General features: G+C 36.6%; 1 pseudogene; it reads left to right on the plus strand.

Moving 5' to 3' along the window:
- Positions 1-13761: 13761 nt before the first annotated feature.
- Positions 13762-14657, plus strand: LOC148020311 (isocitrate lyase pseudogene; annotated as a pseudogene).
- Positions 14658-16135: the final 1478 nt, after the last annotated feature.

Consider the following 16135-nt stretch of genomic DNA (forward strand, 5'->3'; position numbering starts at 1 on the left):
GTTTTCTTACTTAAAGATGAAGTCTAATCTAAATATCGTATAAGCTATCTTTTTAAATTTTACTTTCAAAAATAAATCAAGATTTAGCCATGTGGTCTAATATTTATCACTTATTTGAAATTGGGACTTGTAAATTTCTCAAATTCTCTAATATGGTATTACATAAAAACTTATTGATAGGCAGCTTTTGTATTTGGTTAATATAGATATCTTCACGAAGAGAAAACATTAGTAACATCCTTGCAATGGAGGTCTTTAACAGGAAAGATAGTAGCAGTAATCGGATTTTTGATAATTACTACAAGTTGGATTGGATTTTGATGCACCCAAGCATTTGAGATAGTTTCAAGATCAAGTGTAAGGATGTTTCAGACCTAGCAAACATTGAAAATGTAGAATTTTAGAGCTTAGAAAAGTGTTTAATAGAATAAGTACAATAACAAAACTATTGATCCAACATATTTGCATGCATAAATAAATATGTTTGCATGACTAGAACTGCACTGTAAAATATAAACAAAACAGTAAATTTTTAAAATTGATCATTGTTTATTCTTTTGTATCAATGTTATTTTTTATAATCTTTATAGTATTCTAATTCATGTGCATTTTACTGACAACTCTATATCCATCAACTCTGCATGAATGGCAGAATGTAGAATATTTGAGCAACAAGATACATGTTTGGCATGAATGCATAGGTTCTTTGATCTACGATAATAACTCTACAAGTCAACTTGTAACTCAAAATATATTTCTTTATAATTCATTGTATATAGTAGAAAATCAAAGATTGTAGCATCTCCCATTGCCACCATTTTGTAGTTATGAATAGTTGATTGGTAGCTTGGAGTTCTTAGAAGCATATAAGTCTAAGATAAAAATTGACATCAATAGTGCTATAAAACCTACCACATGCTCCAAAGATGTGCATCTTAGTTTATTTATTCTATTTTTATTGTTTGCACATTTTTTTGGTTTATGTGAGGTTTTGAAGAAAACAAAGATTACTTATCAGTGCAAGTGTTCGTTTGAGGAATGAATGAGTTGGCCTATTGGGTGAGTCATGGCAGGTTAAAAGAACACATTTTGATGAGATAATCATGTATAGGGTAAACCAATCAAATCTTACATTCAGGAAAACCTCTTGATTTAATCAATAAAGGTATTGCTTAGATGAATTGTTGTGTTAGTCAGTTTTACTTACCATAGTTTGTATTTTAAGTACAAGTATCTCATTGCTAGACAAACTCTGTACATTCGCTTTGGATATAGAAGATGGTGACTTTTATGAGGGGAGTGGATAAGCTTGGATCAAGATACCCAAGATGAGGCACATACAACTCTCGTAGTAGATGTAATTATCTTGTGGAATGGTCATACTTCTTTGTAGTTAGCGTAGAGAGTCATTGACCCATTTCTTTTTCCAGACAAAAAATCCAATTGATGTCCAATGAGCTTGTATGCAACTTCTATTTCAAGTTGGATAATAGAAAGGTCCGGACTTGTAGTGAAAACTCCTTGACAAGTAAGGAATGTGCTGCTCCACATATCCTTGGGATAGTGGAATCCTTGTAAAAATTCTTATAATTAAAGAGTGATTAATTTAAAAAGAAACTTTTGTGTACTTTTAATGTTGATAATTTTGATTTACTGTGATCCAAGCATGTGAGTATGTGTATTGTAATTAGTCAATCACACTAGTTAAAATCACAATTATGCAAAGACAATATTCTAAAGGCTACACTAGTCAATCACACTAGTTATGGAGTTCTGTGATTGACTAGTGTGATTTACAATATTGTCTTTGTAATTATGGAGTTCTATAGCCTTTAGAATATTGTCTTTGCATAACAATATATTGTAGCTCATCTCTTCTACTCATTTTTCTAAGCACTCACTGTTGGAAGGAATGAAAATAAGTGTTGGAAGTATTTAGATTTCTAGCTATTGTGTTTAAAGATCCTTTATATTTTCTCTAGCTAAACTTGAACATACTTAGTGATCCAAACATATTTGGAGGATATAATGAAGTGTAACAAAGTGCTTGTCTATTTATAAACTTTGATGATGGCTTTAAATTATTAAAATAAAATATCTATTTATAAAGCTCCAAGAAGGCTAGGATAGATTATATGTACTTAGTACCTAATGATGTCTCTTTCGCAATGTAACGTAGTTTGTAAACTTTTCTTATATTAATGAAAATTGATGTTGTAAGATTTACGTGCAATGTAGTTTGTGATACATGTCATTTATTATTATGTGCATTTGAATATAATGCTTATTTATTAGATTTATACACAACATGATTCATTATTTAAATTTAATACACAATATTTTATCAAATTCATACACAACATTTACTTATCTAAACACACATAAGGATAACTTAAATAAATAAATAAAACAAATAACAAGCAACTAACTAGAAATAAGATGTATAAAAATATTGTATTTATATTCATAATAATTTATAGAGGATCCAATACAAGCAAGGTTTCACAAAATCATTTCAGAAGCTAGATTCCATAAATGTTTCACTAGTAGACCCCTATTATTGCTGCTCTCCCGCCAGGATTGTCCCTCCATCACTGAAAGAATCTCACTATTTTTATATCCTTATCACTGTGACAGTGATCCTCCTTGGATAAACTACTTCATAGACTCATTCTCCAAACAAGTGAATGAGGAAGGATTTAGTAGCTTCCCGTAGTGCAAGGAGAGCCTAGGTAGTCCGTCAATCAAGTTGATCCATACTTGAACTATCAAGGAGTGCCTCCTACTATTTCTAATCACTACATCCCCTGCATTGTCTCTTGCATCACCTTTTGGAATGTAGCCTTTGGTATCAAGAGGTACATGGTCTTTTGATAATGGCCAATCTCTTGGAGGACCACTATGCTTGGCTTTCATCGATGCTTGTGATGGTGGCATGGTTGTAGTGGTGATGGAGCAAGGGAAGGTTACCTCTACATGAGAGTTCTTGGAGGGAACTCGATGCCGCTTGCTTGGTGCATGCTATGTCTTCCACCAATGAGAACTTGAAGGAAAAAACTCAAATAGGTAAAATGAGGTGAAACTTTCAACTTATAGCCACAATTCTTAAAAATCCATAAACTTAAATTAATACATCTAGATTCTTAAAGAAATATGACTAGTGATCACATTGACTTAAAAATTTACCTATGGATTCCTCTAGGACACGTAAACATCCAAAAATAAATTTGCCCCACCATCAGAAGTCTCTTGTACACCTAGCTGAAGGCTCACCTTTGGGGCCCTAAATTTGGAAAATGAAGGCTCCATACACGAGCCTTCATGTAGGTGTCCCAAAGGCTTGTAATGAGGCTAATTTTTTAGTGTTCATGAGTTCTTATGATGCTCGACATATGGGTGGAGTTCTATGGAGTTTTGATTTATAAAATTGAAGGTTGAATCATCTTTGGAAAATGTGTTAACTAGATTATACTTCACTAAGAACAAAAAATTTCATCAAGTGTGCGTAGTTGTGCATTAAATGTATTCTTGACCAAACTACATGTGACATTGAAAACTTAAAAATTCAAAAAACAAAAATCATGGGCAAAATAGAATATCATATATCTGATATAGTATTAGTAAATCATAAAATATAATAAAGATATAGTGCATTGACCCAAGTAGCTCTGTTCATTGATGTGTATGTGATTGCGCAGAAAATTTATCCTCAACAAAAGTACTTGCAAATTGGAAACTTCAAAAATCACATAATGCAAATCATGGGCAAAATAGAATATCACATATCGGATATAGCATTTTGAAACCAAAAAATACATGATAGATAGTACATCACACGAAGTACAACTAGAGTAAGGAAAAATCTAGCACCATTTTGAAGGCCACTACTATTAAATACTTGAAGGTCTACTAGAAGGATAACCAAAAACTAAGCTCCAAAAAATCTACAACCAAGCCTGAGTGTCGAGACCTAAAACGGGCCCAACATTGGCTATAGGCACTAGTCGGGCCTCCACTACTCACCTCAAACCACCCCACACATCCTTGTGGCCAAGAGCATCTAAGGGCTATACTATCCTAACCTCGAATATAGAAATTTTACGTTTGTATGGATTGTAATCCAACAAATAACATATTGGTGTAGTACACCACATAAGCATACACAGACAGAGCATACTTCGGCTGATTGTTACGACCCCACTATGGCTCTCCTACACCTCAAGGATTTGTTCCAAGATGTACCGTAAACACATAGAATAAATTTGATACATAATCCACTCTTTTAATTGATTAATCAAGGAGGTAATAGATAATCCTCACTAAATATTTTCCAAGGAACAAACCGGTAACCCTACAATAGCTTAGGATACCTCACATTCAACAAAGGTCATTGTCCATGAAAACAATTGCCATGCATCTAGGATGATACATTATGGTGCATTACAATGAAATTGTGTTTGACTACTATGCTCAAATAAGTTTATTAATTCACAATCAATATTATGAAAGTGTAAGAATAGTTCTTTTCGTGCTTTTCTTCTAAATCATGTGATTGCCTCGTTCCTTAGGGCCAACATTGAGCCTTCTCATGCTACTGGACCCTCTTCATTTTAACATACACATATCCTATATGCTCTGCATCATAAAACCATTAGAATTCAATGTATTTTAACACTTAAAAACCCCAATCTCCTTATCGCTTAAAATTGAGCATTCAATGATGGGTTTAGGGTGTATTTTTTATGTATATTTCTTTCATGAAAGCACTAAGGCTAGATCTCATGCTTACTCTACCATACATTCATAAACACAAATCTTATTTCTCCCTATTTTTTGATACAAAAAATCTATTTTTTCTTATTTTTTACTATTTATTTATGAATAATTACTAATATTTAAGTATTTTTTGATTTAGATTGATTGATCCTATTGAGAATCATTTTTTAATCATATTTCAACCCATAGGAATAGCATATGCAAGACAAAACCCAAAAAATGAATAATTTCTTTTAAATCTCAATGTTGCAGGTTTTGCGCATTTAGCATAAAATTTTTAGATGAATGATTTATGTTGATTTCTTTAACATTGGTGATAAATCAGACCATTGCCAACCAATGCAATCATTTCCAACCAAAATTTATCATAAAGCGATAAAATCTACAACTTACTTATAAAATTGCACCTTCTTACAAGGGTAGCATCTCATAATCGGAGGCCCGTCGATGCTTCCCAACAGCCCGTTGATAATTCTTCCAATCTTGATCTATGCTTTTACATCATCCCACGATCAAATTATTTCATCTCAGCAGCCCACCCCCTTCTCGCATTCAATAATCCATGGAAACACATAACAAGAAAGAGGAGAGAGAAGAGAGAAAGAATAAAACCAGATCTCTTGATTTATTGCATCATTTTTCGATCAGTTTGGAGTCATGGATGGCGAAGAAATGTTATGTCCTACTTCATTCTTGCTTCCTCATAATTTCAACATGCTGAAAATGACATTTTTAAATCAAATTTGGGGTGTTGAAAAAAAGGTTCCCCCCCATGTTCATGACTTTTCATATTTCCTTCATTAGTTAAGCTTATTAAGCTTTACTAGGATAACTAGTTCAAATTTTTTCATGTTCACACATGTCATAAGTGAATATTTTATCAAACAGAGGCCCCGAACAAACTTTGATTTGCAAATAGACTAGAGAATCAGCTTCATGGCGTCAAAATCTATAAAGTTGGTCTCCGCGATACACTTTTCAACTCCCAGATCACATAGCTGCTTCACAATGCCAAACCTTGTGAAGATTAAATAGGACGTCAAATGGACTCCAATCAACAAACTAAGACTTACATTTGGTTCTTGGCATCGAACTCCATCTAGGATAACAGGAGCTCATCAATTCACAACCATGTCATTTTTCATTAAAAGGTTTTTTACGCGTCATGTGCCACTTTTTTGCTTCAAATGGGTTCTAAAATATGCTCTCACTGAGCTAAACATAGATCCATTTACAAGGTAACTTCTCAAAGCATATTGTTGACATTAATATTAAATGTATTCTTGTTGTCGCAAATCTTACAAACACAAATCAAGTCTATGGGCTTAATAATGATAGGTCAAAGGCTAGAAGTTGATCAATCAAGTTGCTTTTAGCTCTCTTGGAGAGCAAGTAAGGCTTAGCTTGACCATCATCCCACATTGGTTGCCTAGTTCCTTAAAAAGAAATTGTGATGAGGCTCTAAGAGGTGCACCAACCTAGAGAATGGTGCCTTAGAAATAATTAAGTTGGTAGTCTTTTAGAAATTCCTTATCTTACATATAACAACGCTGCTTAGTCTCCATCTTTACTTCTTATGTATTGGAGGATGTGTATTACTAGCTAGAGCAATAGTGGGAGCTAGAGAAACTGGAGCACATGGACCACCACTTCTAGAAAATGGTGGACCATTATTCTTGATAGACGGGCCATCATTATTCACCACACTAAGGCCACCATTGTCAGCCACAGTAGCACCACCATTATTAATTGTAGTAGGGCCACCATTGTCACCCACTAGGGAGCCATTATCACACACAATATGCTCACTAGATTTGAAAGATTATTGAGCTCGTGCTCTTGCATGCACCTTATTGGTAGGAAGCTTAGAACATGCCATGGTTGTGATGATGCAGGATAGAAAAGTGGAGGATAGAGTGTACGATAATGGGAAAAAAGGAAAGGAGAGACTTGACTTAAATACAAAACTCTTAAGCTTAATGCAATATAAATGAACTTTAATATTACTTTAGTATAAATGCACTTTCAAACTTACCGTAGTATAAATGAGCTTTTGTGTGTGTGTCTCTCTCCACCCCATCCTTCCCTCTCTTTGTCTCTTGCCACCCCCCTCATGCCCCTCTCTCCTCTCTCTAGGCTAGTGAATGTTGAAATATTTGGAATTTTTGAAATTTTGTATTAGGATTTCAAAATAAAATTTTCTTAATTTAAAATTTAATTGTTTGAAAGTTCCAACAATATCTTGTATCCATAGTCAAATAAAGGATTCAAGTAGAGATAACCTTAAGCTTGGCCCTCTTTGATAGGCATTGTTACATTGTCCCATCTCCCAAGAAGTGTGGTTTAAGATTAATAGATCCAAAAGATAGAGCAATTGATGTCAAAAAATTAAAAAACATAGTTTGAACTTGTGAAATTTTAAACAAAAGTTTTAAATTGTTCTTTTAGCTAAATTCAAATAGGCAAACTCTCTAGAGCTTAAGATATGAGTGCTTAAGATATCTCATATTTTAGCTAGGAGTATTGATGAGTCATATCCTTGTTGAAAAGCTTGGATCTAGAGCATGGCTATGGAGGATGGAAGATAAGGGAAAGACTCATGAAGGTATAGACTTAGAGAGACTAACTGCTACACAAGTAAAGTAGGTTCCAAAATTGAATCTTGGACTCAAAAAAACAATCATGTGTAAGTGGACAATGACACTTGAATGAAAGGATAGAAGTACTATCACATTGCATTAAAATGATAGAAAAGTACAATGCTTTATAGTCTTTTGGGTGGGTACCACTTTCCACCACTTTGCTTATGGGATTTAGTTCCTTCTCCTAGATTGCTTTCATTTTCGTTGCCCACTGCTTCATACAAAGAGGCTACGCTAGGTGTGATTTCCAAAATTCTTAACACCCCTCCTCAATCACAACTAGAAAGGCTCAAAGTGTGTAGAGGCTTTAGTGAACAACCACTTGCAAAGTGTGGGCGTACCACGAATATCGTAACCATCCAGAGGTTGCCACAAACAAACCTAAGTGTGGGTACCAAAAACAAGGTGGACATCCACAGGTTGTAACAGGGGCTTCACAAAGTGTAGAGAGGCTATAGTGCCATGTTATGTTAGGGCAAGGTTATACAAGGCTTCAAAATTTTTTGTCAAGAAGGTCTGAATAGAAGGATTTGTGAGGCTTCTCCTTCTTCTCTCGATGGTCTTCTTCTTCTTTTGCTTCTTCATCTCCATGGTCTTCTTCTTCCTTCACATCTGTAAGATAGGCCTTTTGATGCCTTTTTGTGGCACGACTTGAGAGCTTTTTAGTATGTCTGGTCCTTTTGCAAAAGTCACAAATTAGCAATTTGTTTTTGCCTTTGTACTTATTTTTAACATACAACAATTGTTCATCCTTAGAAGTACTTGGCTCTTCTTTATTTTTGATCTTCCTTTCTTCTTCTAACAAATAGGTTTGAATGTCAACAAGTTTAAGATTTGGCATGTTGATTAAGTAGTGGATACATTATCATAATCTGGAGGTAGTATTTTTAACAAAATACCAATGCATATATCTTCATCCATTTTAATCTTGATCCTTGCAAGCTAGGTTAAGAGGCATTCCATGTAATTCCTATGTGTTGTAAGAGATGTGTTAGGTTTTGTGTCTAGTTTCCAAAATTCAATTAATAAACCATACTTTGAGGACTTTGACTGTGCACCAAATAGAGTATCCAATCTTTTCCAAGTGTCATGGGACGTGCCACATATATCCACATGGTGGATATAGCTATCATCCAGCTCAACCTTTATGATGGCTTGAGCCTTTTCATGACTTTTCTACCAAGCAACTACAAGAGTTGCATCTTGGGGCTTCTTCTCTTATCCATTAGTGATGATTTATATGCCCTTCTTCATCAAGATAGAATTTATTCATGTTTGTTAAGTATCAACCAGGTATCAAACCTGACTCCTTTGAAGCAATGTGTTGCTGAGTCTCACATCATTGAGTCTTTTCCCATGCTAGAAGGTTGTAGCAACAACAAAACAACACAAAAAATGTTAGATTTGAATAGCAGATGAAATGATTATGTCAAAGGACACAAGTGCTAAGAGTTACTAGATGAGCATCCATAAACATTATGCTTGAATTTTCTTGAGTTGAGCTTGAGTCATCCAAACTATCCAAAATCTCCCCTCCTTGCTTATTTAATGTGTAGACTTTCTGGAAACTTCAGTGGATCAATAAATGAGAGTGGCAGTAGTTTGGCTCAAGTGGTAGGAGAGTGAGAAAATAAAGGAAAAATGAGCTTCCAGTGAAATGGCTATGGCTACCCTTTTAGGGTTTCAGACATGGACGTGGTTTTTCATTGATTGTAGCTCATTACAGCTCATACACTAGACCATTTGGGAAAATATTTGAGCTCAAAATAGCCCAGATAATTGGCTTGAAAATTCCTATGATCTCGGGAAAGACTACACTGCACAAAGGGAGAATGACTATATGGATAGAAATAGGCACAGATCAAACAATGACCATGAATTTTTGCAATTCTAGATATATAGACCACCAATGTCAGCAAATTGAAGCACCATAAAGAAGCTTTAGAAGCAAAAAATATATATCTAGAAGGAATCTTAAAAATATTTGGCTTTTATGAAGAGATATGAGAGCTCCAATGAAGGTAGATCCTAGAGTTTATGTAGACATGAAGGAAGGAATGAGAATATAGGTGAGAAATTAGCAAAACTTGAGCTGAATTGAGGTGGAGAGAGGCTGGATTAGAGGTTTATTTATTTGATCCATACTCACCATGGCTCTGATACCATGTTGAAAAGCATAGATCTTGAGCATGGCTATGGAGGATGGAAGATAAAGACAAGACACATGAAGACATAGATTTAGAGAGTGACTATTACACAAATGAATTAGGTTTTAGATAGAAGCTTGGACTCATAAACAAAATCTTGTGTAAGTGGACAAAGACATTTGAATGGAAGGACAAAAGTACTAGGAAATTATATTTAATAGAAAAGCAAGTACAATGATTTATAGTATTTTGGGTAGGTAGCACTTTCAACCACTAAGCTTACGGGATTGAGTCCCTTCTCATAGATTGATTGCATTTCCCTTGCCCATTTCCTCATAGAAAGAGGCTATACTAGGTGTGATTTTCTATGTTCTCAAAAGTCCTTAGTACCTGTACTCTCTCTTGGACTCTAAATGCATCAAAATTGTACTTTTATCTAGGTTTCCATTTCTTGTCATCTCTCTCTTGGATTGCCAACCATTTTGTATGGCATTGTCTAGCTATGTTTTTTTCATATCTTGCTTTCCTCACTTCATATATTTTCCTACTTATAGATTGTGCTTGAGAGGTTTTGGACCCTTTTTTTCTTCCTCGTATCGTATCTCTAGTATCCTATACCACATTGGAATAATTGCGTCATAGAGTTGGAATCATGAATGCCACCTCCATGATTAATTGCCTTTTGAAAAGCACAGAAAGCTTGCAAGTGAGATCATTCCATGCCTTGAGTTGACTATATTACTAAATTCCCTTGATCTAGAAAGTATGGACCATGTGCCTCAAGTATATGTTGCATAAGAAAGAGAGATTAGAAACACAAACTACTTCTCAATGATTATATAGTTTTGTAATGGTGACAATGTTGATCACATAGTGTGTTATGCTATTTGAAGTCCATGCATCCACCATATATTTGTGAAATTAAGCAACTCTCTTTATATGTATTGGCATCACCATCCCTAAACCTCCACTTTTGTAAAAGAGCTACTAATCTATCCAGGTGTATCCACAATTTTGCCTTTGCAATCCTCATTCTTTCCCCATTGCTCCAATCTAGAACAACAAGGTGCAACTTATTCCATGCTTCATACTTCTCTGGTTGTTTCACAAGTATACTACCTTCCTCATCTCGAGGTGGAGATACAAACTTTATAGCCTTGGGTTTGCCAAATAATGGTTTGCAAGGAATATTTCCACTCTTTTCCTATTTTTTCTTGTTCTTTTTTATTTCTACTTGGCCCTCAGAAATCCAATTTTAGAGAGGACTTGTTCTACCTTCTTGCATGTAGCATCATCTTCTGACACATATTGCATCTTGTATGCAAAGCATACATATTCATATTATACTAAAATCTCAATTATTCTAACCAAACAATGCAATGTGCAAAAGTGTATCCTTATCAATAGTATTTCCAAATAGGATGCCAGTTTGGATCCCGAGGGGTCCACTAGGGTTTACTGTATGGTACCACTTGAGTGTAACGGAGGGGGGTTATTTAAGGGAAGGAAGGTACATTTTATAAGGTAAGATCCCATAAATAAGGGGTAGATAAGGGGTATTTTCACATATTTCTTGCACTCAAGTGATGTCTCCTTATTACTACTAGTGAATCCCCCTGTGATTTGGATCCATTGGGACTAGCAATCTATTTGTCATGACTTTCTAATCATGTGTTAGAGAACCTTATTGTCTTGTCTTGGCAAGCCATTATTTCTTTCCATCTTTCCATTTCTTTCTAGTTTGCATACACTATATGCATTGAAATTTTTCATTTGTTGTAGTCGATAAACCAAACATACACTTCATTGTTTCTAAATTAACTACAAGATGCCATTCAATTTGATAGTCTCTAAATCCTTCAACATGTAAAGTTGCTCCATTATTTTGCTGTCAAATAACACTTGGTATATTAGTGAGGTTTAAAATAACTTTAAGTACTTCATGGTCTTCCTTTGGTACTTTAAATTCTGCAAGCCACTATATTTCATTCTCTGATTGCAGACTGAAGTATAAAGGATGGTTTTTATTTATGTCAAGATCCAATTATTGATTCATAAGTGTTATGCTCACATGTTTAGGTTTTTGCCCCTTGATAATCTCGGTCTCATCAAGCTTGATGATAAATTAAGATTTCCTCTATATTCTTCCAAAGAAATATTGTAAAACTTGACCATAGCCACGTACACCCTACATATATCCAATACAAAGTTGTTGGATGCATTCAATACAAAGGTAACTATTTTAGAATGTGTGTGTTCCAAATGTGTAGGCTCACCAATCATTTCCAAAACTTTCTTATTTAGTTATTTTTAAGCGTTCTTCAAGTGAAATAGTTTTGGCAAAGATACTCCTTCCTTAGTTTTGAGAACCAACTTTAATATTTGTATTCAATTGTTGATAAAGCATATTGTATGACTTAGACCTCAGTCCCACATCATCACATAATCCTTGAGCATTTGTAGTAGTAAACCAATTGCTTACATCCCTAAGATGTTCACTTACAACACCATCCATAATATCTCTAATTTTTCAATGCATTTTTTACCATATCCTTGCTAAGGATTTTAGCAATAGTGTTATTCTTTGCATGAGGAAATATATTTCTCATTGTAGTATATTGAGAATATATCTATCTATAATATTCTCCACTTCCTCTGGTTAATTGCTGAATTGGTTTAACTAATCAGATGCACTAATGTGCTTCTTCTTTTTTCAAAGTGAACCCAATCTCCAAAGCTTTTATGAGCTTCCTCTTTAAGTTTCTATTCTCATTCTCCAACTCCATAATATTAGAGTGTAACTCAATATTTTGTACCTATGTAGCATGCATAGCATCTTCAATGATAGACATTTCTTATTGTAGGCTCTTATTCTCCCTATTCTTCTCAGTCAATAATCTATCTTCTTCCATCAAATACTACATACACACTACAATATATAGGCCTTATACCGACGTTAAAAGCGACGAAAATGCAAATAACAAAATTTGCCCCCGTTGTCGCAAAAAGCATCGTTATTGGCGATGCCATAGAAGAGTCGGTATCATTGTCGCTATTAGTGTCGGTATTGGCATCAACGTTGATACCGACACCAATACCAACGCTGATAGCGACGGTTTGCGACGAAAATAACTACGCCAATAACGATGCGATCAGTAAAATTTGCGATGCTAATAGCGACGGTAACAGGGGAAAAAAAAATTTTGTGGCAGGGTAAAAAGTATACTGAAATCATAACATTGATACATAAAATAAATACATGATCGCATAATAAGCGATTGGTACAATCATGACAAGATATCACTAATACATAGAAAATGTCTACATAGATCAGGCGACCAAAAAATAAAGGTGTGTGAGCTCCAGGGATCCAAGGGCGAGCTACATATCCTCGCCCTCCGAAAGCTCGTCCTGTCGCAAAGGAGCATCGAACAGACTCTGCAAAAAAAGAAACAATGATACATCAATCCACCATACAATAATGCATTCTAATTAAACATGATAACTACAGACAAGAAAGATGAGTGACTTACAGGGCCACTGCGTCTATACAATCGGTCGATCAATGAAGTGAGACTCTGCCTCTCTGCATATCAAGTCTCAAGGTTGGTCGGATCGTGATTTGTAATGGAGTGCTGCAAAGAAAACAAAATGCGAATTGTTAGAAACATGATTGTTAGTACAAAGGATATTGCAAAAAAATAAACAAGCAAAACAAAAGAAAAACTTAAAAAGTCCTCCAAATATGTCATGTGGTCGCAACTCCCAAGATGATGGACCACTCCGGTGTCGTGCTGCTGCGCATCCGAGCCGTAAACACCTCCATTTTTGTTATGCATCTGTCTTATCTTTTCACGTGTGTTTCATTGTGTTTGATTGCTGCATTATCTTTCCGTCCTTTTCAGTACCCGCATCCAAAGTACATACTCCACTTGTGTGTTTGTGTTTGCGTGTGTTTCTGTTTGTGTGCATGTTGTGTGTGTGTCAGAAAAATATGAAAAACTGATGCCAATGAATATTATCATGCTCTCAATTTCAATGATGAATTCCAAGAAAAGTGCAGGAAACTGTGGAATCAAAGGAAGCTTTATAGAAGCCGACATTTAAGCTATGAAGATAAAGGTTGCACGTGAACAAGGCCAACGTAACATGCGGGACAAAGCATTTTTGAAGAAGATACATTGGCACTACATGCAATGGAGATTATGGTGGAGAGGGGGGCTGCAGAGGTGCACATAGAAGACCAGGCATCTGTCACTAAGAAATGTGGGCACATGTCAGGCAAGGTCCTGGTGGCAACATCGGAGCACATCAACCGCCTGGTGGCTGCCAGGCTACAGTTTGATCTCATGGGTGTGGAGACTATCCTCATTGCCAGGACTAATACTGAGGCAGCGACGTAGACTAACATCGATAAGAGAGACCATGCTTTCATATTTGGCGCTTCGAACCCTGCCGTGAAAGACTAGCCACTGGCCATCCTGCTGTTCGAGGCGACCCAGGCAGGGAAGTCAGGGTCTGAACTGCAGGCCTTGGAAGATGCTTGGATGGCTAAAGCTGACCTGAGGCTCTTCAAGGATGTTGTTGCAGATAAGCTAAGGCTGTTGCCCATACCTGAGAAAGAGCAGAAGATGAGATTAGACCAGTGGTTCTCTCAGGTTGATAGTCTGTCGCACTATGAAGCACAGGTGTTGGCTGAGAGGCTTGGTGTGGGTAATGTATTCTGGGATTGGGATCTTCCTAGGAGCAGAGAAGGCTTCTACAGGTTCCAAGGCGGCACTAGGGCCGCAATTGCAAGAGGCATAATGCCTTTGCCCCTCATGCTGACATGCTCTGGATGGAATCTGCTAGGCCCCATTATGACCAGGCACGCGACTTCGCCCTCGGTGTCAAGGCGCATTATCCTAACATTCTCTTGGCCTATAACCTGTCCCCTTCTTTCAACTGGGATGCTGCTTGAATGAGCGAAGCACAGATGCAGAGCTTCATCCCAGACCTTGCTAAGCTTGGCTTTGTGTGGCAGTTCATCACCCTGGGTGGATTCCATGCTAACTCACTCATTATGGACGCCGTATTGACCGCAAAGACTTGAGGGATTTATACAAAGAAGAGGGAAGATTTAATGTTCTAATCACTCATTACGATTTAATCATGCATGACAGGAGCCCTTTTCGGCCGTGCTTATTCTTGTCACAGAGGACAAAAGCTAAAGAAAAAGGAGGTAAAGCCTGAGTGGCTTTTTCTCTCTCTCTCTCTCTCTCACTCTTGGAAAAAAATTCTTTTTGTGATCAGGCAATTCCCTTCGGCAGATTACACGAAGTTTGTGTGTCTATTGTTTTTCGAGTTTGTCTTTTGCCTCTCAATCTTGGGTGCTGCTCAGTTGCAGCTAGATCAATCTTGGGTTTCACACAATTTTGAGAGGATTATCTCAATAGGATTCTGGAGGGGTCTCACAAAGTCTAGTGCGATTCAGTTCATCATCTGTATTACTGAATTCGGTTCATTAGATGGCAGCCTTCCTGGGCTGAAGAGGAGTTCTGGGTTTCCTCTCCATCACACAACTGAAGGTTTTATACAAGTACAAACAGGGGTGGAGGAAGCATCAAGTGAAAGGCATCGAGTGAAGCAACAGGGTGACCAGCACCACAACTCCCTCACCTCGAGAGATGAAGCATAACAATGTTGTTTCGAACGGCCATTTCAAGAAGGATTGGTACATGGTTCAATCAGTCTACTCGCAAGAAGCGCAGACGTTTAGCGAAGCAAAATAAGGCTGTGAGAATATTCCCACGACCTATTAACGAGCCTCTCCGGCTTGTAGTGTACTCTAAGACTCTGGAGTACAACTCGAAGATCAGAGCTGGCCGTGGATTTGTCTCAAAATTGCAGCTTATGTGGAGTAGAATATCACAGTTTTTTTTGTTTGGAAATGCCATATAACGCACCTCTAGATGCTATCAGGTACTGCTATAAATGCCTGGTACCTGCAAGCACCAGATCTTTCTCTAAGAATTGATATAGCAGAGTAGCAACGGTTATCTTATTTTGATGGCTGAGATAAGAGAGATCTCTAGACTGTAAACACAAATGCTTAAAGCATCCAAGTGGATTGACGGCTTCTATGATTCACGTTGGATTCGTGAAGAGCTTGTGAGGAAATGCCTGGTGACATTAACAGAAATACAGGATGAAAAGCTCAATAAGCCATCATGGCCTTGCTGAAGGCTTGTGGCAAGAAGAAGGATTTGCATAAAGGCACTAAGATACATGCCGATGTTACGTTCAACATGGGTCTCTGGGAGGATTTTGAAAAGCTACCAAACCTTTTGAGCCAATATATATAGATGAGTCTGCCAGGTTTGCTGCTAAATAAAGATTTGAAGTCTCTAAATTGGAGCTTGTTGTTGCAAAGCCACATTCTCCAGACAATTGTGCTCTTGCAAGAGAATGTACCAGTGTGAAGATTGATTGGGTGTACATTGGTTCATGCACTGGTGGAAAAATTGAGGCAATCAATGACCAAGTTGATGTTTGGCCAATGGCTCTATTGTACTTTGATGCCACAGTTTT

This window comes from Lygodium microphyllum, chromosome 19 (assembly GCF_053477565.2).
Source record: "Lygodium microphyllum isolate KBCC chromosome 19, Lygodium_microphyllum_v1.1.10, whole genome shotgun sequence".
Lineage (NCBI taxonomy): Eukaryota > Viridiplantae > Streptophyta > Polypodiopsida > Schizaeales > Lygodiaceae > Lygodium > Lygodium microphyllum.